The 23,153-nt window shown below is 34.9% G+C and overlaps 1 long non-coding RNA gene across 1 annotated transcript in view; it reads right to left on the bottom strand.

Annotated features, from left to right (window-relative positions):
* Positions 1–445: 445 nt before the first annotated feature.
* The window catches only part of LOC130681315 (uncharacterized), a 167,300-nt gene continuing 144,592 nt past the window's right edge, over positions 446–23,153 (bottom strand). Inside the window, exon 3 of the long non-coding RNA XR_008994364.1 lies at positions 446–517. This is a non-coding gene — a long non-coding RNA (uncharacterized LOC130681315). The remainder of the gene's footprint in view (positions 518–23,153) is intronic.

Genomic DNA, 23,153 nt, shown 5'->3' with positions numbered 1-23,153 from the left:
GAGACCAGTTACAAGTGTTCAAAGAGTCCAGAGGGAGGAAGTCTGAGGCCTTTGTGGACAAAAATAGTTTTTGCAGTGCACAGACCTGACAGGTCAGACATTGGTGGTAAATAGGTTTAATAGTTTCATAGACATCTCCCCACCAATGAATTTCATAATGTGTCATCTTAAATGCACCGTGGTGGGCAAGGGAATGCAAAACTTGGAAAACAGGATTAACCAGGGATCCGAGAAGAGCCAAGCAGTCATCTCGGGATGCCTACAGCCCTGTTTATGTAATTTATGACCATTGTTTTCCCATCTTAATGTCTGATTCAGGCCGACGGTTTCCATATTACAAGGACATCAGGATGTCAAAAGTCTGACGACAAGGGGTCATTTTTTGCCCAAGCAGAATGGATTCCATCCGCATGTACCATGACCTTTGCAGGTTCTGCTGCTCTTGCCTTTGCATGGACGTCAGCTGGGGTAACCCCCCCGAAGGCCAGGTCCAGTCCTTTCAGTGTGAGCTTCAATTCTGATGACAGAAATTTCAGAAGGTAAGAGAATAGCAGTAACAGGATCATTCATTGGTTGACCGTGTTTGATCGGAGTCCCAAAGGACAAAGGGAAACCCCTTTGTTGTTAAATACCTCAAAGTCATGGAAGACTCCATGCAGTACGGATGGTCCTCGAAACCTCGCTAAAGGAAAGCCACTTTGATTAAGACATCTTTTTAAAGGACAAACTGTAGGCTGCCTTCCCAGGGAGGGCGACTACTGTCCCTGCCCCAGCCTGCAGGTTGGAGACCTAATGGCTCCAGGGGTGTTGACTCAGTCCCTGGAAACTCAAGATAGAAAGAAACTGTGCTTCTCTGCCCCCCGGCAGGGAGCCCCTCCACTTTCCTTGATAAAAGCCAGCCTAACAGGCAGGGGATGCAACTTCCATAAGGCAGCTGCCCAGATGTGTCTGCCTCTCCCTAAGCAACCCCCTCATAAAACTCACTTATTTGCCAAGCTGGACCTGACTGCATCCTTCTTTGGTCTGTGGTTCCCTCACAATTCAGGGGAAGGCATTTCTTTCATGTGACACCTGGACATTCATGTAACAACCCAGAAGGCATACTAGCTGTTAGTACAAATAGTAACACTTTGCTCTTCCCATAACTGGCCTGCTCTGGTAAGGGCTTGGCGCTGCACTTGTTGGAGGTGTTCCCTCTCAAACAGTTCACTTTGCGTAGTAATAACATAATGAATTTGGAAATTCCCTCTTTCATTTCTACCGTATTACCCATTAATATACAAGACTAAATCAGGATTAAAGTGGTGTCTCATAAATCAGGATAGGGTGTCTCAAAATGGGGTGCTACAACCTCATAATCAAGGCCCTGATCTTACTCGGGCAGAGGCAGTAATGTGGCAAGAATAAGAATATTGCAACATTTATATGTAGGTTAGAGGGTGAAAGCAGAAGGATCTCACAGACAGAAATAGTGAATCAATTCAGAGTTATGACTGAGCAGTGTGTGGAGTTTGTAAATAAATGTAATTTGCTAGGGTTAACTCGGCTGACGCTTCTACTAATTTTGCAGCTGCAGTTGCAACCTTGACAGCTGGGACAGGCATAAGCAACTGAAATAAGTCGTCTGCTGTAATAGGCAACAGGCCGTGTTATTACCATGTTCTTGTGGGAACATCCCCAAGGCTTGGTTTTCTCTCTTTTAGGCACAAACAAGGTGAAAGGTTTTGAATAGTTAGGTAGCGCTAGGGCAGGCAGTTTTTGCAGAGCTTGTTTTAGTATTAACAGGACTGCTCACGTTTATTTTCCCAAGGAAGGTATTCAGGGTCTGAAATTTTGGAAAGTTCATAGAGTGGGGAAGCCAGTAGAGAAAAATTAGGAACCCTCAGTCTGCGATGCCAGCCAAGAAATCCACAAAATTCTAACTTAGTGGTGAACCTAGGTAAGTTTTGGATTAGCTTAATCATTTTTGGAGATAGCTGAATTTCTTTCATCTCTTCAGTTATGACCTAAGTAATGAACAGTGTTTAGAGATGATTGTCATTTTTCCTTACAAACTATATGTCCCTTTTCAGCTGTTCTAGCACAGAAATGGATTCTTTTATGGACACTTCTTGGTAATTGAGCACAGGAAGAAGTGACCTACAGATTATGAAATGGTCTACTTTTTAGGAAACTGAAGGATGCTTAAATCTTGCTAAGTATTTAGAAAAAATAAAAAGGGGTCTCAGTGTACCCTTGAGGTATATCTATCCAGGTAAATTGTTGAGGGTCTGTCACAGCAAATATACATTGCTGTCAGGGTCCACAGAGTTGCCAAAAGGCTGAACAGAGGTCTACAACAGTGAACTATTTTGAGTCCTGTGGAACTTGTTTCAGTTTGAAACAACTGGGACATGGAGAATAATATCTTGTTAATGGCTCCCAAGTCTTGGACAACTTGTTACCTCCTCCCATTAGGTGTCTAGATTGAGAAGAAAGGAGTGCTACACGGGCTGGTACAGGGAATGATTAGGCCCTGGGTAAACAGGTCTTCTATTATTAATACAAGGCTTGCAGGGCCTTGGGCTTTAGTGTACATTGAGGCTATTTAGGAAGAGGGTTAGTTGTATCTATCCGAATCTTTGTGGGCTCCACACTTTTTATTCTCCCAATGTCAGTTATTAGAAGTAGCCCACAGATTTTTGGGTATCTTGATTAAATTAGGGAATCTTTATTGGAATTCTTCCTCTTTATTCAGGGCTGATAGTAAAGAATATTAAACATCAGGTTTGGTTTGATAGGAAATTCTAAGTTGAGGTCTTCACCGGAAGGAAAACATATTAGCTCTTTTAATTTAGAAAGAATATCTCTACGTAACAGATTGAATAGAGCTGCATTACACAGCAAAAAGGGTCAGTTAAAGGTCCTGCAGCCATTTGTGCCAGTTGAGATAGAAATTCTCTTCAAGCTTTATTAGATATTACCACTATGAAAACCCTTTTTTCACTCCAAAGGATTTGCTATCTTATGAGAGCGGGTTTAAAGTAGAAAGTATACCTCTAATATCAACTAAAATTTGGCAAGGTTACCTGTTAATATTCATTTCAGTTTCCCTTTGGGTGTTTAAGGGAATTCATGGTAGCAGTTTACTACTGGAGAACCCCTCGGAGTCCCAACCAACCCTGGGAGGGTCCTGTATGGGGACCTTCCCTGAGCGGTAATGTGTATACACACTGGAGTTGAAGAATTTGCGAAGGACCTCTGAGGACAATCTTTTTTTTTTTTGAGTGTCCCAGTTGATTACAAATGAGACATCAATCCCAGGGCCACGGTTTTAATGATGCAACCTACCTAGGCAATGTTTTAGGTCTCTGGCCTTGGAGATAGTGTACCTGCAGGGCTAATTAGCTTGTGGCCTTCTGTGGTTTTGCTCCAGGGTCCTTTCACAGTGCTCAGCTGATGCAGGAGTTCAGTTATATGGTGAATTTCTATCCTATTTTCTGCTTTTTTATTAATCCACTAATCTCCGGAGATAACCCATTTACAAATTGGGTAGTTAGAGCTTCTAGGGTGACCTCATTTTTTTTGGAACCCAGAATGAAATCAGAGGGGGCTTCCAAGGCGCTTTAAAGTCTGCCATAGATTGGTTAGACAGAAAGGTAGACATAAGTGGGTGGAGGGAGAATAAAGCCAGTAAAGTCCACTAAAAGGGGCTCAAAGAGTTAACAAGATCAAACCAGAGAGCCAGAAAAGACTCACAGAGTTAATCAGTTGAAGTTTCAAGGACCAAGAGTTACTTAGACTGTCCAAACACTCCCCAGATCAAAAAACAACATACCCACATGAGAAATCTCCAAGCACAGACACTCCTCAGGTAAGAGAGGACAGAAAAAAGTCAGAAGACAGGCACAGAAATCATCAGAGCAGCCCAAGTCTACTATTTACCAATTAGCCAAGGCCTCCAAGGTCAAAGATCATCAATCAAGGAGTTCTCTGCCCTGCTAAGAACCCATAAAAGAAGTCCCAGAGTAAACTGTCTGTGCTTGTCTGACCTTAGGCAGGCCCACTCTTCTGAGAAAATTTGAAGAGTTTATTTCTGGTGAAATTAAATTTACTCTGAGTTCTTAAGTTTGGTTTCATGTCTCTATATGACTTCCCTGCATCTCCAAACTGACTTCTTCTCCAACAGATCCATCTGTCTTTTGTTTGCATGACTGAATAATAGACTAATCAATATGGGCAGGGAGGACTTTAGGAATGACTTGTAAAAGTTCAGTTGTTGTTTTGCAAAATCTTTCTGGTCCACTAGGGGAACATATTGAAGATGAGGACCTCAGATACCCTCTTTAGGGTTTTGCCATTTTGCATCTTGCATCCATTTTTGGGCTTCACCAGGCTTTGTCAAAATGTGTACTAGCTGATAAAGATCTAGAAGCTAGGGGTCATAGACCTTGCTAATGACTCTAAATCCTTCAAAAAAGTTTTTTGGGATCCTACCAAGGTTTATGAAATTTCTCAACTATGACCCTTAGCTTGTTCTTTGACCAAGGGTTGGAAGAAATCTGAGGTTCACCTACATATATATAATATATATACAGAGACCTTTACATATATATACACACACATATATCTGTTTCTACATAAAGTGTGGAATCTATGATATTAAGCATCATGTCCATTTTTCTATTCTAGTGTACACCTGTCTAGAAGCTTTAGAACTTTATCCAGAAGTCATCCAACCAGTGTACAAAGTGAAACAGGATCTTTGCAGTGTTGTATTAGAAACCCCCAGCTTTTAAAAAGCTCTTTCAGTTTTAATTTTCAAAGCAATAACTTATATAATATGCAGAATTAAGACAAAGAAACTGCACCACTGAAAGCCATTGTAAGACATGTGATTAAAACCATTCTCCTGAACAGTTTATGCCCACAGGTTTCACATTGATCCTCAATAGGGAAGTTAAATTTGGATTTCCTCAATTTTTCCATCAGTAAATAATGGAAGGCACTGTTCTTCCTATGGAAGTCTGTAAGTAGAGAATTTTTAAAAATAATCTCTTAATATACTGACTACAGAATGGCCAGTCCTTTAGAAGACCAGTAGTCCAAGAACTAGATACACATTAAGCCCTTTAATGTAATTAATGTCTCTAATGATTTTTTCATAAAAAAGTTTGACTAAATCTTTAAAGTGTATTAAGTAAAATGTATTAAATGACAAATAATTCCATTTATTACTATTTTTCTGGCTTGTCCAAGTATACTTCAGCAGCTTTTCTAATTTGGCAATGACACAAAATATTCATGACAAATGCTCAAATAGAGTTTGGAAGCTCATTCATACATTTAGTTACTTTGAAAAATTAATCAAAAACTTAAAGAAATAAAGTAATACTGTGGAAAGCATTATAATATATTTTCTAAGCCATGGTATATCTAGGCACAGTTTTCAAGTGATAAATTTTTGGCTGGTAATTTTGGTAAATTTTCAAAGGATAATAAAACAATGACAATGTGGGAAAAACACAACGATAAAGTTGGAACTACTAAATCTATGCTAATATGACACAAACAAAATCTTAGATTAGATATTTATAGGTTAAATCTAGATTATATGAATGCATTTTGTGTCTAAAATGACCACATAGATTTTTTTTTTTGAGGAAAAAAATGAAATACTTAGAAAAAACTATCCAACATGGAAAACTACCTCAAATGGGTATAGTTCAATCTTTAATTTTAAACATCATTACTCAACTGCAGTGACTCACAAATATGTTCATTTTCACTTGTTTAAATTGTCTTACTTTTTAAATTTATATTAACATTATCATCACATATGCTAGAACATAATTCAGTTGGAATAAGTCAAATTTGGTTTATGCATATTCAACAAAATTAAGCATTTTAATACTACAACACATATTCTTTATTTTATATCATTTATAATCAAGATATGGTAAAAGCTAGCAGTTGGGTAATAAAAGTCTGGTTATTTTAGATAGTGATTTTTATCATGAGGATAAGCAACTTTACAGAATTACAAAAATATTGTTAATGACATTAAGTGATATAGACAGAAGAAGAAGGAATCAGAGAGCTTTTAATCTCTTGTTGAGACTGAAGTATTTCTCATAGATTTATTTTTACCTTAAAGAATCCTGAACGTTGAATTTTCAGAAAGATCAAAATAAAAACATGTAAAAGCTCATTGCAGAGAAAATATAAATTAATTTGTTAGGTCTCAACAAATTAATTATCAGATATTTTATTCATTAACCATGCATGTTTTCAATTTAGCTGCAAGTGATAACTAAACACTTAGAGAGTTAGACCCCACCAAACAAGTTAGTAGGTAGAGTCACCCCGGATGCGAGAGTCTAGAAACACCCCGGATGCGAGAGTCTAGAAACATGATAGAAGGAGCCAGAAAACATATTTGAAGTAAAGTCCTCATGATACAGACAAGTTTCTTTCAGACAAATGCTCAGATAGGAAATGATCATTTCTTACAAAAATCCAAAGTTCTCTATAATTCTATTCCTCTGGTAACTTTAATGGAAAACACTCAGGGAGGACTTGTGGAATACATTTACATAGAGGAGAGTGAGATACCTGGCTATTCTACATTTGCATAGATCTATGCTATAAAAAAGTAATTTAAATAATATACTTGAGTTTTAATAGATATAGTGTTAGGCAATTCTAACACTTATTATAGCATGAGTGAGATCCAACAGTAACAAGGAAAAGGTGAACTACAAGTCAAAATGTAAAACTACCAAAAAGCAAGCACCATTAGAAAAAGAGTCAATCGTTCCTTAACTTAGATGCATCATGTGACAAGACTATATCATGCATCATGCTACAAGAAGTGTGAGAACAACTTCTCTCCTCAAAGTGTTTTCTGAAGTTATACACCAGGTTTCACTGCAGCTTCTACTTATATATATGGCATCTATTAACAAATTGCATAGGTATTCTCATAGCTCAATTGTTGTACAAGTGTGTTTCTGTGTGAATGTCTACATATGGATGCACAGAAGTGTTTTAACTAAGTTCAGGTTATAGCCTCATTCACTGTGCTAATGAGAAGCCCTTGCATTCATAGACACAAACCCCATTTTAGTGTATTTTGAAAATGATGTCTAAAGTGGATATATTTATATTTTATTCTCCCAACTCTTCTATTGAAAGGACAAGATAGTACTATGAAAAAGTTAAGACTCAAAGGCATTTGTTAAACACCTTAAAAGACATCATTTAAGGGAAATATTCAATCTGGTGTGTAAAATTAGTGAAAAGTACAGAAAAGATGGGAAAAGTGCCAATTTATGTCTAACAGTACTCAGAGAGATGAGTATTGAGCTACTATTTTTAAAAGTGCAAAACTTAGATGTGTAATTGGGAATTACTACTTTTACACATTACTAATTTTAATATCTGATTTCATATGAGAATGAAGAGTGGTCCTAATTTTTTTCCTTCAAAAAATATTTAATTTCTCAGATCTTCTCACTATTACAGAAGTCTTTTGTAGCCAGTTTTAATTGTAAAAAATTTCTTGGCCACTTAAAATATATTTACAGGCTTTTCTTATTCTTGTCTGCTTTGGGTGGTCTTTTAGAAATTCATTCCTTGAGACAACATCACGAGAGACTGAAGGGGAAAACTATATTAAATTAGTACCCATTTTGATCCTAAGTTTCTTCCTATGTAAATACACAGATATGGTGTATTTAAACTATTTAAAGTAGTTTAAACTGAATATAATTTTGGTGCCACTTAGAAAAAAAAACTGACATGAAATAGTAAATTAAAACATATTATTGCTGTGGTATTTCATACTCCAATGAAGTTATTTTAGGCTTACTGAACAATATATAGCATTCTCCCATATATATAAAAAGGAAACTATAAATGACCTATACTGGGTAAAATTTTAAAACATTCTTTATTTCACAGTTTGACTTCTCTAAATACTTTTCTTTTCAGAGTAATAGATACATTTTTTCAAACATATGCTGGTTTCCTCTGGGCCATTGAGAATGTAGATGACACAGCATTGCTTAAAACAGTGTTTTACTGTCTTCTCCAGGACTTTCCTCCAAAACACTGACATCAGTTCTGGAAGTTGTATGACAAGGCTTTCATATACCCACCAGAAGCTATTAACAGCTTTTCAGACAGCAGCCAGTATTCACAGTTCTCACTCAAATGGCTCCTTAATGATTCAAGGCCTGAAAGTACTCAGGGGTTATGGTTGCCCGGCCGCAGAGTAACAATTAAGGTCTTACATGCCAGAAAATAACAGCTTTCACATGACTACCACATGGCCAACAGTTATAAAATGCAGTAGATTTTGAGGTAATGCATGAATTTAGAGTTGCTAATATGTGAAAATGGACCTGATATAATCAATAAAATAAAATATGTTCTAACTCACAGCGTAATATTGAAAATTAGAAATGATAACATAGGTAAAATTTTTGGCACACATGAGGCACAGAATGCAGTAAAATCCTGGAAAAATTATGGTAAGTGGAATCCAAAGAATAAGATCACATGATATAGTGCTATTACATTATTGTGAGATTCTGAGAATCACTAGGGAGAGGCTATACAACCAACAGGCAAAGACTTCTGTTAGGTACAAATTCACTGTAGGAATACAAGGTAATTTTTTTCCCTAGAAAATAATGACCAGGTCATACAGGCTTTAGTAGGCTCATCCCTCCACGCCAGAAGAACTCTAGAGTCTATATTTTTAAAGTGACTAACTATTGAAACTCTAAATGTAAAGACAGCCTTTATTCAATAACAGTGATGTCTTACCCACTACCTGGAATTATATTCTTCATTTCAAGTCCTGCTTTCTCATTCCTATAAGAGGTCTGTGTGAAATAATAAGTTTATAAGAGTTGCATGATAATCCATTTAGATAAATACAACTATTCTGAGATTTAGCATTATGAAATTTTTATTCATGTATTTATTTATTGCACATGTTGCAATTATTTTTATTTTATCATTTTTTTAATTTCACAGGTTCTTGAATATTATGATATACATTGAAGTATAATATACTGTGAAAAATTGTGAATTTAATATAAATTTATGTATACACCAAATCATATACATTATTACATAAATGATGATAGTACATTAATTATAAGATATCACTCTGAAGTTAATTTTGTTATATAGATCAGAGACAATGATTGCATATTTAACCCTGAATAGTATTAATGCTCTTAAAATCGACATTAGATTTAAAATACTAAACTTGGTATAATATTTAAATAGAACTTTAAACATTAAAGAAAATGCTTAAAGTGATTAAAGATTATATAATATATTTGGAGTTATATTCCCATTTTGATTACATCTACTCAGTTCACTAAGAAATCTGGAGAAATAAATATATTCCTGTATGAATAAATTGTTTTATTAATTACAAATATCCATCAGTTGACTTAAACGAGTTTTACTGCCATTTTCTTTTATGTTACATATGATTTAAACATTAAAATTTTAATGTGATAACCAAAATAAAACTCAAATGCTATTGTATTAAATCACAAAAATAAATGTCTGTTACTAAGTTTATATTTAAATATTCCTATAACAGTGTTATTGTTCAGGTAAACAACTTTACCCATCTCAAAATCTTTTATTTCTCATATTTAAAATCAGTTGGCTTAAGCATATGTCTGATATAAATGAAAATATTATATTATTGATTAAAGCCTATTGTTTGAATGTGTCTGTATTGTTAAGGCTTGCAATTTATTTAAGATTAAAATGAATTCTGTCTATTTTTAAAAATTTTGAAAATATTAACATGCTAGAAACAGAACTATTTTATTATATAATAATATTGTGTTAAGTTTTGACCTTTTTAAAAAATTTCTAAATATGTAAGATACTTATAAATTGCAGTGTACTGACATAGGGAGTTCTTACCAGAGAACTGTACAGTCCTCAATGAAACAGCCAAGTTAAAATCATAGTTTAATAGCATATGCTTCTCATGCCATTGTAGTCAAATACTCTCTTGTCTTAATTTGTTATAAAGAAGAGCTTCATTTTTGCAGTAATTAGGTTTATACAAATGATTATATACTGTGCGACTGTGAAATACGCTTTTTGCTTATATTAGAGAAATTCATTATAATTATTTAGGGAGCATCTGTAAAATATATATTGTAACTGTTCATTTGAACTGATATTCTACAAAACATGTTTACACTTTTAAGAACTATGATGGGTAAAGCATCTGCTAGCTGTCCATAGATTGTTCTTAATCATTGTGTCCAAAAACATGTACTTTTTGAAAGCAAATAATATGCTGGTGCTAATAATGTCATCCAAAATAGAAAAAGCGGTAAGCGACTCTACAGTCACCACAAGAGAAGATCAATTTTCTCTTCCTATTGAAATTGCCTTTTCCCAGGTGGTCAATTGCACTAGTCATCTGTTATTTTGGAAAATGTACAGGACTTAATAGATGAGGTATATCAAACTAACTACATTAGGAATGTACCAGCTGTCAATATGGCTGCAACCCAACCTAATCTTTTGGGGAAAGCAAATTCCAAACTGCAGACAGTATAGTATTAGTCTGATAGAATGATTATAAGTTCCACCATCTGTTGCACATTTTACAATTAATTTTGATTTTGTTTCTCTAAAATGCACCATTTTCTTTGTTATTATAAGAAACAAGATATCATGGAACATTTGTGTGGAGCACATTACAACTATCAGTTAAATGGTGTCATGTATTCACATGATAATAATCCTGAAAACGAATTATAGGTATTTATTCAAAAATAGTAATTCCATGCCAATTGATTCAAGATAAGTTTTAGATGGATTAAAATTATCTCTGAATTTTTTCCACATATTACTATGGTACAAATCATGAAAGCTGGAATAATACAGACAAATAAAAATCAAATTTTCTGCTATAGTTTCTATAGATACTATTAATTCTATGACAGTGCTCATTTTTATCATACTAGAGTGCTTGTTTATCTTTAATTTTAACACTTCAGTTTATTTAGATATATGATGTTAACTTGACTATTGATTATAATTTTTCAATTTTTGAAAAGAGTTGAGAAATTTCTACCAAACTGCTCTGATATATAAGTGAATCACTTAATAAACCTTTATTAGAATTATGTTGCAATTATATTGTAAGCTCTTCTGATTTTGATAGTTCTTACCATCTCAAAATATAAGAAGGAGGTAAACCTTTCTTCAAAACTATTTTATGTCTTCTGGAACAAAAAGTTAATTTTAACATCAACTTAGTTCCAAGGTGAATCTACAAGAAAAAGTCTTCAATAATTGAGGTCTGTTCCACCTCTTACTAACTACCTACTTTTAATGGACTATTTCAGATGTTTCCGCCTAAAGGTTGATTAAACTATATTTCCATTCAGTTTTTGACCCTAATATAACTGTATTCCTCTTCCTTGGCACAATGACAACACAATTAGTCATTCTGTGTTTTATGTTTAATATTCTTTGTTACTGTTCTGGGAACTTTCAAAATACAGAATATCTAAATACAAGCACTTACATTTACATATATAACAAATATGAATGTGTTCTTGAGTTACAAAATTACTTTGGATACTTTGGTCAGTTGTAAACATAAATATCTTACATGAAAATCTAGGACGCAGGTAAATGGAAGCATAAATCCAATTAGAAAAGATTTGTGCGCTTGTCAAGAATTTTGCTTCCTGGTTGTTATTACTACTGATGGTATTTATATTATAACATAAAGAACTCTCTTGTGCTAATTACTAACTCACTGTTCTATGATACCACATTTGGGAAAGTCAATCAGGCGCTACTGGAAAGATGCCCAGATTTGTGGATATCTTTCATACCATATGTATCACAAGAACAATTGTTTTGGGGAAGTTTTCCTAATTTAAGGTAACATTCTTTGTACATTTCTAGAAATAAATATTCATATATTTTTTTCTAAAATAGTGAAGGGAGGCAACACAAAAAGTTATAAAAAGTGAGTTAAGAAATATCTTAAAATAATTATGCCCCAAATAATTATTCATTAGCCTAATATGATCTGGTTTCAGAATACATTGAGCTTTTAAAATGATCTTATCAGATGTTAATCTCCAATGTGGACTGAATTCTATTAGATATTCTGGTAGAAAAATAGAACACATGTGATTTAGACTTTGCTCTCAAAGTGCTTACGAACTATATGGAGATTTAAGACAGCTACATGTGAAAGCATATTATTGTCATATATAATTGATAGTATAAATAAATGGTTTGAAAAACAAGAAGGCAAAATATAAAATCCTATCAAAGAGAACCTTTTGAGTAAGAAATTGGGTGATCATTATGTCCCAAATAATTGGGAGTGGTAGTAAGATTTTATAGACACACTGAAGACCAACCTTGTTACAGGTACTCTACTAAACACTTCATATTCACCCAATAAAGTCACATAAATAGCTCATGTGGTAAGATATAATTTTTACAGATACATTTCAATGAGGTTAACTATGTCTCTCTACCTGGTAGTTAATCACAAACTGTTAGTTTTACATTTCAGAGATCTTGTAAAGATTAAATGGATTTATTTATACAAAATCAATTTATAAATACAGTATATGGCTTGATACATGGTCCAGTCTGAAGACTGACAGTCTAGGCAAACTTTTACTAAGCTTCGCCATATTGGCAGATTAATTTGACCTCAAGAGGCAAGGAAATCATGCAGCCAACTCCCTAGTGCATAGCTTGTGTGAGGAGAGTGTGTGTGTAAGATGGAGTCAAGAATATCAGAAGAGAAAGAATTTTGGTGCATCCATCAGCTTGATGAAATGAGGAAGGCAATCTAATGTTAAAGTCAGGACATATTTTAGCTTTATCTCTGGAACAAAGTATGACCAATTTTCTGCTATAAGTAAGGTTATTTTCTTACTGGTTATGGAAGAGGCATGGCACATTCAGGCATAAAGTCATCTCTTTCTCTATCTCTATATATCTACAAGTCAATCCACATTATTTATAGATGCCATATTTGTATTTACTTACTTGTTAAATTTTATTTTGAACCCCCAAATCAATACCTACACACTTTCGTTGTCATTCAGACCCAGACAGAGTAGTGAAAATTTCAGTTGTCCCCTGCTTGGGTTCCCAGCTGAGGTTGAACACAGTAATACTCTACCTTCTTGTTTCAGCTCTCACACTGTAAAAAAGTGCATTTTTTTCTGTATGTAGTCACATTTTCTCTTTTTGCTGTTTAAAATTGCTCCCAAATATAGTGTAAAAGTGCTGCACATTATTCCTAAATGGGAAAAGGCTGTGATGTATTTTGCTGAGAAAACTCAGGAGTTAGATAAGCCTCATTCAGGCATGAGCTATTGTGCCATTGGGTGTGAATTCAAAGTTCATGAATCAACAATATATATTAAATAAGTTGGCTTTGAACAGAAATACAGATTAAACAAGGGTATGTATTGAACAATTAATGAAAATGTTGTGACCAGAAGCTTGCAGTAACCAAATTATGTCCAGGAGCAATGGTTCAATGTTCACTAATGCAGTGTTCATGGGCACTTTGTAGAACATTACTACCACAGATAACAGTAATTGAAAAAAGAAAAAAAAAATACATATATATATATATATAAAGATGGAAATATCTTTGTGTCTTTGTACCCCTTTCTCTCTTTCTCTCTCTCTCTCTATGTATATACATATATATACACACACATACACATGCAAACACTGAAAGACATACACATGAATAACAGTTATTTTACATATTAAAAATTAAATAAATATTAAGTGGCTAATTATGAATTAAGTTTTTTCTTTATATATTTCCAAAGTTTCCAAGTGTTCTACAAACACTATTATTTTCAACATCCAAATAAATAAATCTCACCTCAAAATTACAATCTGTGACCATTTAACCAAATTGTTGAAAAGTCTAGACCTCTAGGCTTAAATGTTAATGTTTAGGAAAATTTCATTGCAGAATTGAGACACACTGAAATTATGGTTGATAATATGCATTGCAACAGAAGTTACAAGTATATGTTTAATATTGGAAGCAATTTAAATATCCCACCATAGAGAGATGGTTAAGTAACGTATGGAATGTAAGTATAATTAAATTGTTTTCTCAAAGAACATCTTACAATTGGCAAAAAATGAGTATATATTATGAATTCTGTACAGAAGGTCACAACAGTACATGTCACAGAATACAAGTTTTGTTAGAAAATAATATATACATAATATTAATATGATACCATATTTATTATTTTATGTGATATAAGATGAATGGTGTTTAAAATATCACAAATGTTTTGTATGTTAAATAGAGTAATAAAAGTTAACAAAATTTTACGCCTACATTATAGGTTTCTTTTTACTTCAAATAAAGTGTGTTTTTTCCATAATAATGTTTTTGAAAAGTGCTTATGACACAAGAGAATATTTTTTAAATGTTAGTGGTCACCTTGTATACTTGGGTATAGGGTCAACTAGTATGTATTGAGTACCATGTCCCAGGTACTGTAAATGTTTTCTCTATAATAATTCATCTGATTTTTATTAACTACTTTACAATGCAGACACTCCCTTATTCCAATTTTGCTAAATCTGTGGCATAAAAAAACCTAATGACAGCATTGGACAGGTAATAAGTATCTGTTTTCAGTCTGGCTCAGAATCCTGGATCTTAGGCAGTGCCCTAGAACAGCCATGAAATTAAGTGACAAAAAAATTGAATATCCCATGATAGATTTTAATGTATTTATTTCATCATATTCACTTTGTACATATTTAATGTATTCACCTCATCATATTAACCTAAATGCTTTACATTTTTCCTAAAATGTATTATCCACATTTTTATCCCCAAAAATAGTCTGAGAACACAAATGTTGTATCATGTAAGAAAACAATCAATAATATTTCACTACCTAGCAAACCCATTAAATTATTCCAATAAACACTGTAGTTGAGAAAGAAAGTGCCATTGGAATCTTAAGTTATAAAATAAAGAGGAAGGTGAAGTCACTGTATTTAAACACTGAATGTGAGAACGTTCTTCACATCTCGAACCATAGAGAAATAAAGGTTTAATAGGTTATTTGCATGGTCATTATGCAGCACAAGTTCCAACTCCCATTTTGTTCTAATAATAAAGTTAAAAGGTAATAAGTGTAGGCTATGCAGAATGCACATTGCATGGCACAGAGTTCATTCAAATGATCAACATTTTCTAATGCCTAGAAGAATGAGTATTTTTAACAAACATGATAATATTCTCCATAAATATTTAGTAAATATTTAGGAAGGTGATGGCACACAAAAGAAGAATCCCCCAAAACTAAATATATCTGTGTTTGTACACGTTCAGTGGATATATATATGTGTGTGTATATGTACACATATTCATATACACACACACAAGTATAAGAAACACACACATATATGTGTATTTCTAGCAACATCATAGTTTGTTATGATTCAAATAAAAAAAAATTAACTTTTATCTCTGAGGTCTTGTTGTAAAGTTTAATCACACCCCAAATGTCTGGAAGCTATTTTTGTTTTATAGGTATGAAAATAGAGGATATATAACTTTTTACTACTTAAACTTGTGATAGTCTATGAATTTCAGGTCCATATAGACTACTTGTATGATTAAGCTAGCCCTTTTCAGTTTCATCTTTTATAGAAAAATGCAAAGCTATTTATAATTTTTCTCAAGATAACATCTTTGTCCATACCGATATTTACAAAACTGTTTTAATTAGAGTACCTAGAGTTTCTATTTGGATTTCATCAAAATTATTCCTCTTGTTAGGGGGCCTTGTGAATTTTCCTTGGTTCTTGTCCCCACCGCAACAAAGAACTTAAGGGCAGAGACACAGTAGTGAAGTAGAGTACAAGTTTTATTTAAAGTTACTTAAAGAGAAAAAAAGTACAAGCAACCCTCAGAGAGAGGTGTGCCCTGAAAGGTTGGGGGTTCCTCCTTTTAAGGATTTTTCAGCAATGTGACAAAGGGCTGGGGATGCAGACTTGTTAAATGGTCCCTGAATAGTTATAATTAACTTAACACAAGAAATTTACTGCTCCGATTTCTCCCTGAGATACCAGCATCTTGGTCTGGGAACATATCAAAGAAGACCACCTGTCCAGCCCCCAAGGTGGGCTGTTATTGTCTGTTTGCTAGAGTAAGTTAAGAATCTTACTTCTTAACTTCCTGGGTTTTAAAATGCAATCTTATCCTTAAGATGGAATCCTTCCTGCCTTTTACTATGTTGTTTATGGCTGGGCCTACTTGCTCAATTAGTTGCCCAGGTTGCAAATTACCTGATTAGAGTTGAAGGAGGAAAACCAGCATATAGGTAAAGTTAAAAAAAATAAGCTGGGCCTGCATGATTAACACAATAAAGACATGGGCTATGCTGAGATGCCCTCCTTTATCTGGGGAATATTCAAACATTCCAGGCCAAGTTGCTCCTGGCCTTTTGAGCTTTAACTGATTAACTCATTAACTGAGTCTTTTCTGGGTTTCTAGTTTCAGCTGGTTAACTTTTTGAGTCCCTTGTAGTGGGCTTTACCAGCCTTAATTCTCTCTCTACCCTGCTCATTTCTGTTTTCCTGCCTAACACTCGCAGCTCTAAAGAAATCTTCTGAAGTTAAACCTCTAAGAGTCCAATGAAAGATGGGGAGCTGGAACAGTCTGCCACTGGCCAATGTTATTTCTTATAACATATGAAGTCCTAATTTGCTCTAGCTGCATGAAGTGGAAATATAGGGATGTTTTACAAAGTCTGTGCCCTAAGAGCAAATAAATTTGTACTTTCAGTGTTGTCTCAGTGTTGGCAATTCTGACTGCCCCTGCACCACATTCTGAATATTTAATTTGTTTTTATTTATGTTTTCCTTCCAATAAAAAAAATGCAATGACACTAGTGATACTGTTCGTCTTATTGAATCCTGTGTCTCCAGTATGCAGCATATTACTTGGAATGTAACAGGAATATTTATTCACTGAAGAAAGTAACAAATAAAGAAGGCATCAGATTTAATTCCAAAATATCATGTTTATATCATATAATAATGCAAAAGATTACTTTATATCAAAGTACAGTTACAAGATAATAAAGTACAGGGAAAAGTTGCATAATTTACAATAATAAAATATTAGAATATTTAACTCAGGAAATTTTTATAGAGTATTAGAAAGTAAAGAATATATCAGAAAGATAAGTGATGTAGGTTTATTATTTTAACAAGAAAACGGATTACAATCGAACTGGGAGTATTCATGAAAATATATTCCTGTGCCAGTATCACAGGCTTTAATTTTTGCACCATTTAAAAAGTGATATAGTTGTAAGAACATTATTTGTAACTATCTTTTTTATCTAAATGTGTCAAGTGGCCCTTGGGCTTACTTCCAGGTGAATTCTAAAATTAATTTATCAATTTTGAAGAAGATAAAATAAATAGCTGAGATTTTGCCTGGAAATAATATTTGAAACTGATGTGGGTCAGGGACCTGGGACAAGCATCATAACTAACTTTTCTTGCCTATGATAAAAATGCTGAGCTATAAATAGTATAGTAAGAATAGGAAATATTCTATTTTAAAGCTAAGATTCCATTTTAAAAACCCAGGAAGTTAGGTAGCAAAATTCCTAACATATTCTTTAGCAAATAGACAATAACTCAATCTGCTTTGGGAGCACAGTGGACTGTCTTGATTGTTATGTTTGCAGAAGGAAGCTGTTATCCCTGAGAGGAACTGTCCAATTTTTTGTGTTAATTTTGCAGAATTACCTGGAGGATTGCTAGTAGAAGACAAGAGACTTACTGCCTCTCACTGGAGATAAGCATTTTGAGACCACTTTACAAGTCTATACCCCCTGGCCCTTTGAAAAATTCTTAAAAGAGGGAACCCCCAGCCTTTCAGTGTGCCTCCTCTCTGAGGATGCCCACACTTTTTCTCTTTAAGTGTGTAACTTGAAATAAAGTTTTCTCGCTGCTCAACTTAATTGTGTTTTGTCTCTGTGCTTTTCTAGTGATGTCATTGTTTCTTTGTTACTTCATTCTATTTCTAAAAGTCTTTACTTAGTCTCTGCTTTACTCCTGATAAGTAGGGAGGGGCTTCTGAGAGCTCAGATTTGGGCCTGTGAGTTCCCGTCCCTGGGTGACCCGGATGACCTGCAGCTACAGGAGCCTGCCTGAAAATATCCTTTTTTTTGGTAAATTCTTAGAACGTAATCTCAGTCCATCCCATGCTCCACAGCTCTTGAGGTACTGGGGTGATAGGCGCTAGTCCCCACACAGTGCAGATCCAAGCAGACCTGGGACACCACATGACTCTGGCTTTAAGAGAGGGCAAGGGGATCTTCCCTATACCAAGAAAATGTTCAGTGAACTTTCCCTCTGCACCTCTAGATTTTCCTGCTCTCAGCTTCCTGTAAGGCAGCTGCCATTCATTTCTACTCTCCCTCTAATGAATTCCTTCCTTACCTACACTCTTCTAACTCGCCTGCGAATTCTTTCTCATTCAGAATCAAGAATCTCGCTGGTCCCAGAGGAGGTTTCAGCTGGTGCACAGGGAGAGACGTCCCACATGCAGCTACCCAGCAACAAAACAAAAACTCAGTTTTTCCATTCAAAAGCGTAGCAATTATCCAAGACACATTTCACAAACACCGAACTCTAGAACTTAATAAAAGGTTTAAAACAAATAGAAAAAAAAAGTTATTGAAGAATAAAAGGCTACATCTCAATTAGAACTGTGGGTTTTATGGTGTTTTAATTTAAGACTACTTCCAAACCCTGGGCTCAAAAACCAACAGCCTCTCAGCCACCAGGCAGGGCAGACCTGTTTGGAACTCACTGCAAGTCCATTGTGAGGGTATTGTCTCTATTTGACTCGACAGGAAGCTCTGAGGAAAAGCCTCATTCACAGGGTGTTGTGGCTATTTGACCTGACTTGGAGCTCAGCTCGGTCATTGAAAACAATCAGCTGCAATTGATTAACACAGAAGCTGCCTAAGGCTACAATACAGTTTGGACAAACAAAAGCACAGCCAAAAATTAAGGGTATTATCTAGGGAACAGGAACTATTATATAGAACCATTTGAAAAGCTCTGACATATTCCTGCTGATTGAGAAAATGCACACATGCCCAGAAAAGGTTGAAAAAGTCTGAAATTATTCACCTCTGGCTGTTGTTGGAGCATTGCACAAAGAGTAAATGAAGTGTAAGGCAGCAAGTGCATACTGCCTGTGTGCTGAAGCTAACCTTAGTGTACATGTGCACACCCATTCCCTTGGAAACGTACAAGACTTACTGACTCAAGGACATTAAGGAAATTGTTATCTGACCACTAAGCTATACTGACTACTGACCCAGGTGCAACTGGGAGAAAGTTAGGATGGAAACACGATTGGTTTAGACCAAATGCTCGTGTAACCCCAAATTCATACATTGAAACCTAATCCCCAATGTGATGGCATTTGAAGGTGGAGCCTTTAGGAGGTGTTTAGGGAATGAACGGGGCCCTTCAGGATTGGGGTTAGTCTTCTATAAATCAGTCCCCAGAGAGCTCCCTTGGCCTCTGCCATGTAAGGACAGAGCAAAACAATGGCCATCTATGAACAAGGACATGAGCTCTTGCCAGACAGATCTGGTGACATCTGGATCTTGGACTTCTAACCTCCTTAAGTATGAGAAATAAACTTTTGTCATTTTTAAGTCACCCAGTTTATACTATTCTGTTTTAGCAGCCCAAATGGAGTAAGACAACACTCACAATAAACACAGCATAACAAAACCCAAAAACAACAGAAGCCTTAGGGGCTGCACACTATGGGGAACAAGCTACTGAGAATTAGTTCAGAAAAGGAAATAAACAAACAGCAAAAATAGCAACAGAAACATAAACAACCACCACTGGAGGATCTGATCCAGATCGCTACAACATGTTATCTAAAATCTCCAGGTTTAAAAAAACTCAGGAGACTTGCCAGTGAACAGGAAATCACACCCATATAAAGGGAAAATAAGCATTCAGTAGGAACTGTCAGAGGGCTCTCGGGTGTCACGCCTAGTGGACAAACACTGTTAATCAGCCTTATAAATATGCTCAAGGAACTACAGGAAACCATGTTCAAAGAGCTAAAGGAAAGTATGACAACTATTTCTCACCAAATATCTCAATGAAGGGACAGAAATCATATGAAAGAAACAATAGAAATTCTAGAATTGGAAAGTCCAATGGCTACAGTGAAATCGATGAGAGGGGTTCACCAGCACATCTGAACTGACAGATAAATGGTCAATGATCCCTGAGAGTGCTAGACAGAAATAGGGACTCGAGCACCCCAGCACCCTGGTCATGGTTTCCAGTGCCGTTCTCCAATGCAAGGAGCTGGAACTCTTCAGAGAAACGACTGATTCTAGGGTCAGGGCAGGAAAAAAATACAAAGTCTGAGGCACCTTGTAGGAATGGAAATTAAGGAACCACTCACATGATAGAAGGATGGGGGTGGGTTAAAGGGACTAGAAGCCAACCTGAAAGGACTCTCAATGGCTCAAGTGAGAATAGAATAAAATAACAATAGTATTGGAGTATAAACCAGATTATAAAATAAAATCCATAACTCCATAGATCTGTACATACATTATTCAATAAATACGTAAGAAGGAACAAATCTTCTTGCAAAAAATAGTAACGGTGAAAGAATAAGAGGCATAGAAAATCAGCAATAGACCCATGGTTATTGTTGTTGCAAGTGAGGTTCCCTGAAGAATGTTAAAATTAGTGATGAAATTGTGTAAGAAACAGGATGTTTGATTCACATCCCTCTAGTTGATAAATATTATTTCTCCTCCACTGGAGGGTAAGCTCAAGTCAGCGATTCTCTTCTAAAAAGAAAATATCAAAAGGGAAAATTAGTAACTACAGTGGACAAACCTCTAATCAAGATTACGATTATGTTGATGAAAATATTATGTTATCCTTCATGATGTACAGTACTGAAAAAAGGCACACAACCCTAGTGCTAATCTTTGTAAAATTCCATAACTTCAGTGGGATCTTGAGAAAATATCAGACAAACCCAAACGGAGGGACATTCTACAAGATACCATGCCAGCTACTCTTCAAAACTGGTGAGTTCGTGAAAGATAAGAAAATTCTAAGATATGTTATAGATTGAAGGATACTAATTAGATGCAACATTAATATGCAACATGGTGCCTCTATTGGATTCTGAAACAGAAATTCAAAAAGAACATTAGTTGCAAAACTTAATAAACAAAGTGACTGTAGCTTAACTTATCAAACTGAATGGATATTAATTTCTTTTTTTAATAAATGTATCATTGTACGTACAATCTTAAGGGAAATAAGGAGAATGATATATGAGAACATGATGTCATATCTTCACAACTTTTATGTAAACTGTAGAAATTTAAAGTTAATAATTCACAAAGTGATTGTACCTTTTGCTTTTCTATTCCCTGAAATGGTCTAGGAACCACACACTGAGATGACATGGCCTAGCCTCACGGGAAGGAATCCAAGAACACAGCCCCAAAACGGAAACAGTCCCACAGCACAGCAGAAGGGGCTCCCTAGATTCTGTTAGATGTGGGACTCTGATTGCTATTTTCTAATTTCTTAATTCTATTGTACAGATTGCATCAAAAACACAAGGAAACAAGTTGTTTAAATCTTCATCATGTTCTACTTGGTGGAGAGATGATGTAACAGATTCATAGCAGCGTTCCCTGGGATCTTGGATTATCTAATCTCATCTATCATTTTTGTTTTTAAAGTAAACCTATAGCCTGCATAGTGTTTTGGCGATTACATATTTTACTCATAAACATGTCTCCCTATAGATAGATGATGCGTAGATGAGAGATTAGATAGATACAGAGACAGAGTGTCCTGATCATCTCTCATACCAGCAAGTATATAGGCAAATGTGGGTGGATATTAATACTGCATCAATTCATAGAAAGAAAATCATTTTGGCTTCAATTTAAATTTTCGGGTTACAAAATAATGAATATTATTCCAAAACTTCATCAATATACTGGTTATACTGGAATATACTAAATGAAGGGATATGTATATCAAATAATTATTATCAATTCATAGTAAATTATAAAAGAAATGAATTATGGTTGATGATATACATGATTCCAAATGAAAACTCCAAATGTGGAAGATATGAAGCTCTGTCAATAAACTATTTAGCCATTCTGTTTTCTTTATTGCATCAGTGACAGTCTAGCAGCTAGGCAGCCTTCACAACCTGGCATTAAACCCGCCACTTACCTGATTGTCACAAGGATGCCGACAGAATCAGCTGATTCAACAAGGATTCTGAGAACTAGTGATTCCTATTGTTCTTCATAAAAGCTGACTTTTCTTTTAGATGAGTAAATTATATACCAGAGAGGTGAATTAATACATTGAAATTAATCCCCTCTGGAGGGGTAATACTTGGTCACTCCTCTCAGAATTATGTAGGAGAAATATTTGATGTAGTTTTGGGGTTAGAATCCAGAATTGGTAACTTTTCCACTTACTAGTTCTTTGATCTAGAATAGTAATGTCACCTTCTGACTCAGTTTCTCCATATAAACTTACGGCATCAGCTTTCTCCACCTCAAAAATAACCTCCACTGCTTCTTCCAATGGTGTTGCCACTAGTTTTCAGCTAATAATGCAAACAATGTATCTTACTTATAAAACCCATTAATAAAACCTCAGGAAAATCACTAGATATAACTGTTTACGACATTCTGAACTGGTTTTGGAGAAAACTATTTTTTCCAAAATAAACCTTTCAAATTTCTGCTTGAGAAGCACTGAAAGGAACAATGACAAGCTAACACAGGTCATTCAACGTGGCCAGAAGTAATATTGAAAGACAGTGGGAAAGAAGTTTGCGTATTAGCAAACTGACACCAGATACTCTTGAAATTTTGGGGTAGTGGTTAGGATCCATTTATTAACAACCATTAATACAAGATGGATTCTAGTAACACTGAAATAGTAATGCAGGAAAACCAAAGATCTGAAAGAATTTAAATTTTTAGGTTAAAACT

The sequence above is a fragment of the Manis pentadactyla genome, chromosome 16 (genome assembly GCF_030020395.1).
Source record: "Manis pentadactyla isolate mManPen7 chromosome 16, mManPen7.hap1, whole genome shotgun sequence".
Lineage (NCBI taxonomy): Eukaryota > Metazoa > Chordata > Mammalia > Pholidota > Manidae > Manis > Manis pentadactyla.
Note: the sequence above shows the minus strand (reverse complement) of the source record. Positions and strands in the feature narration are given on the sequence as shown.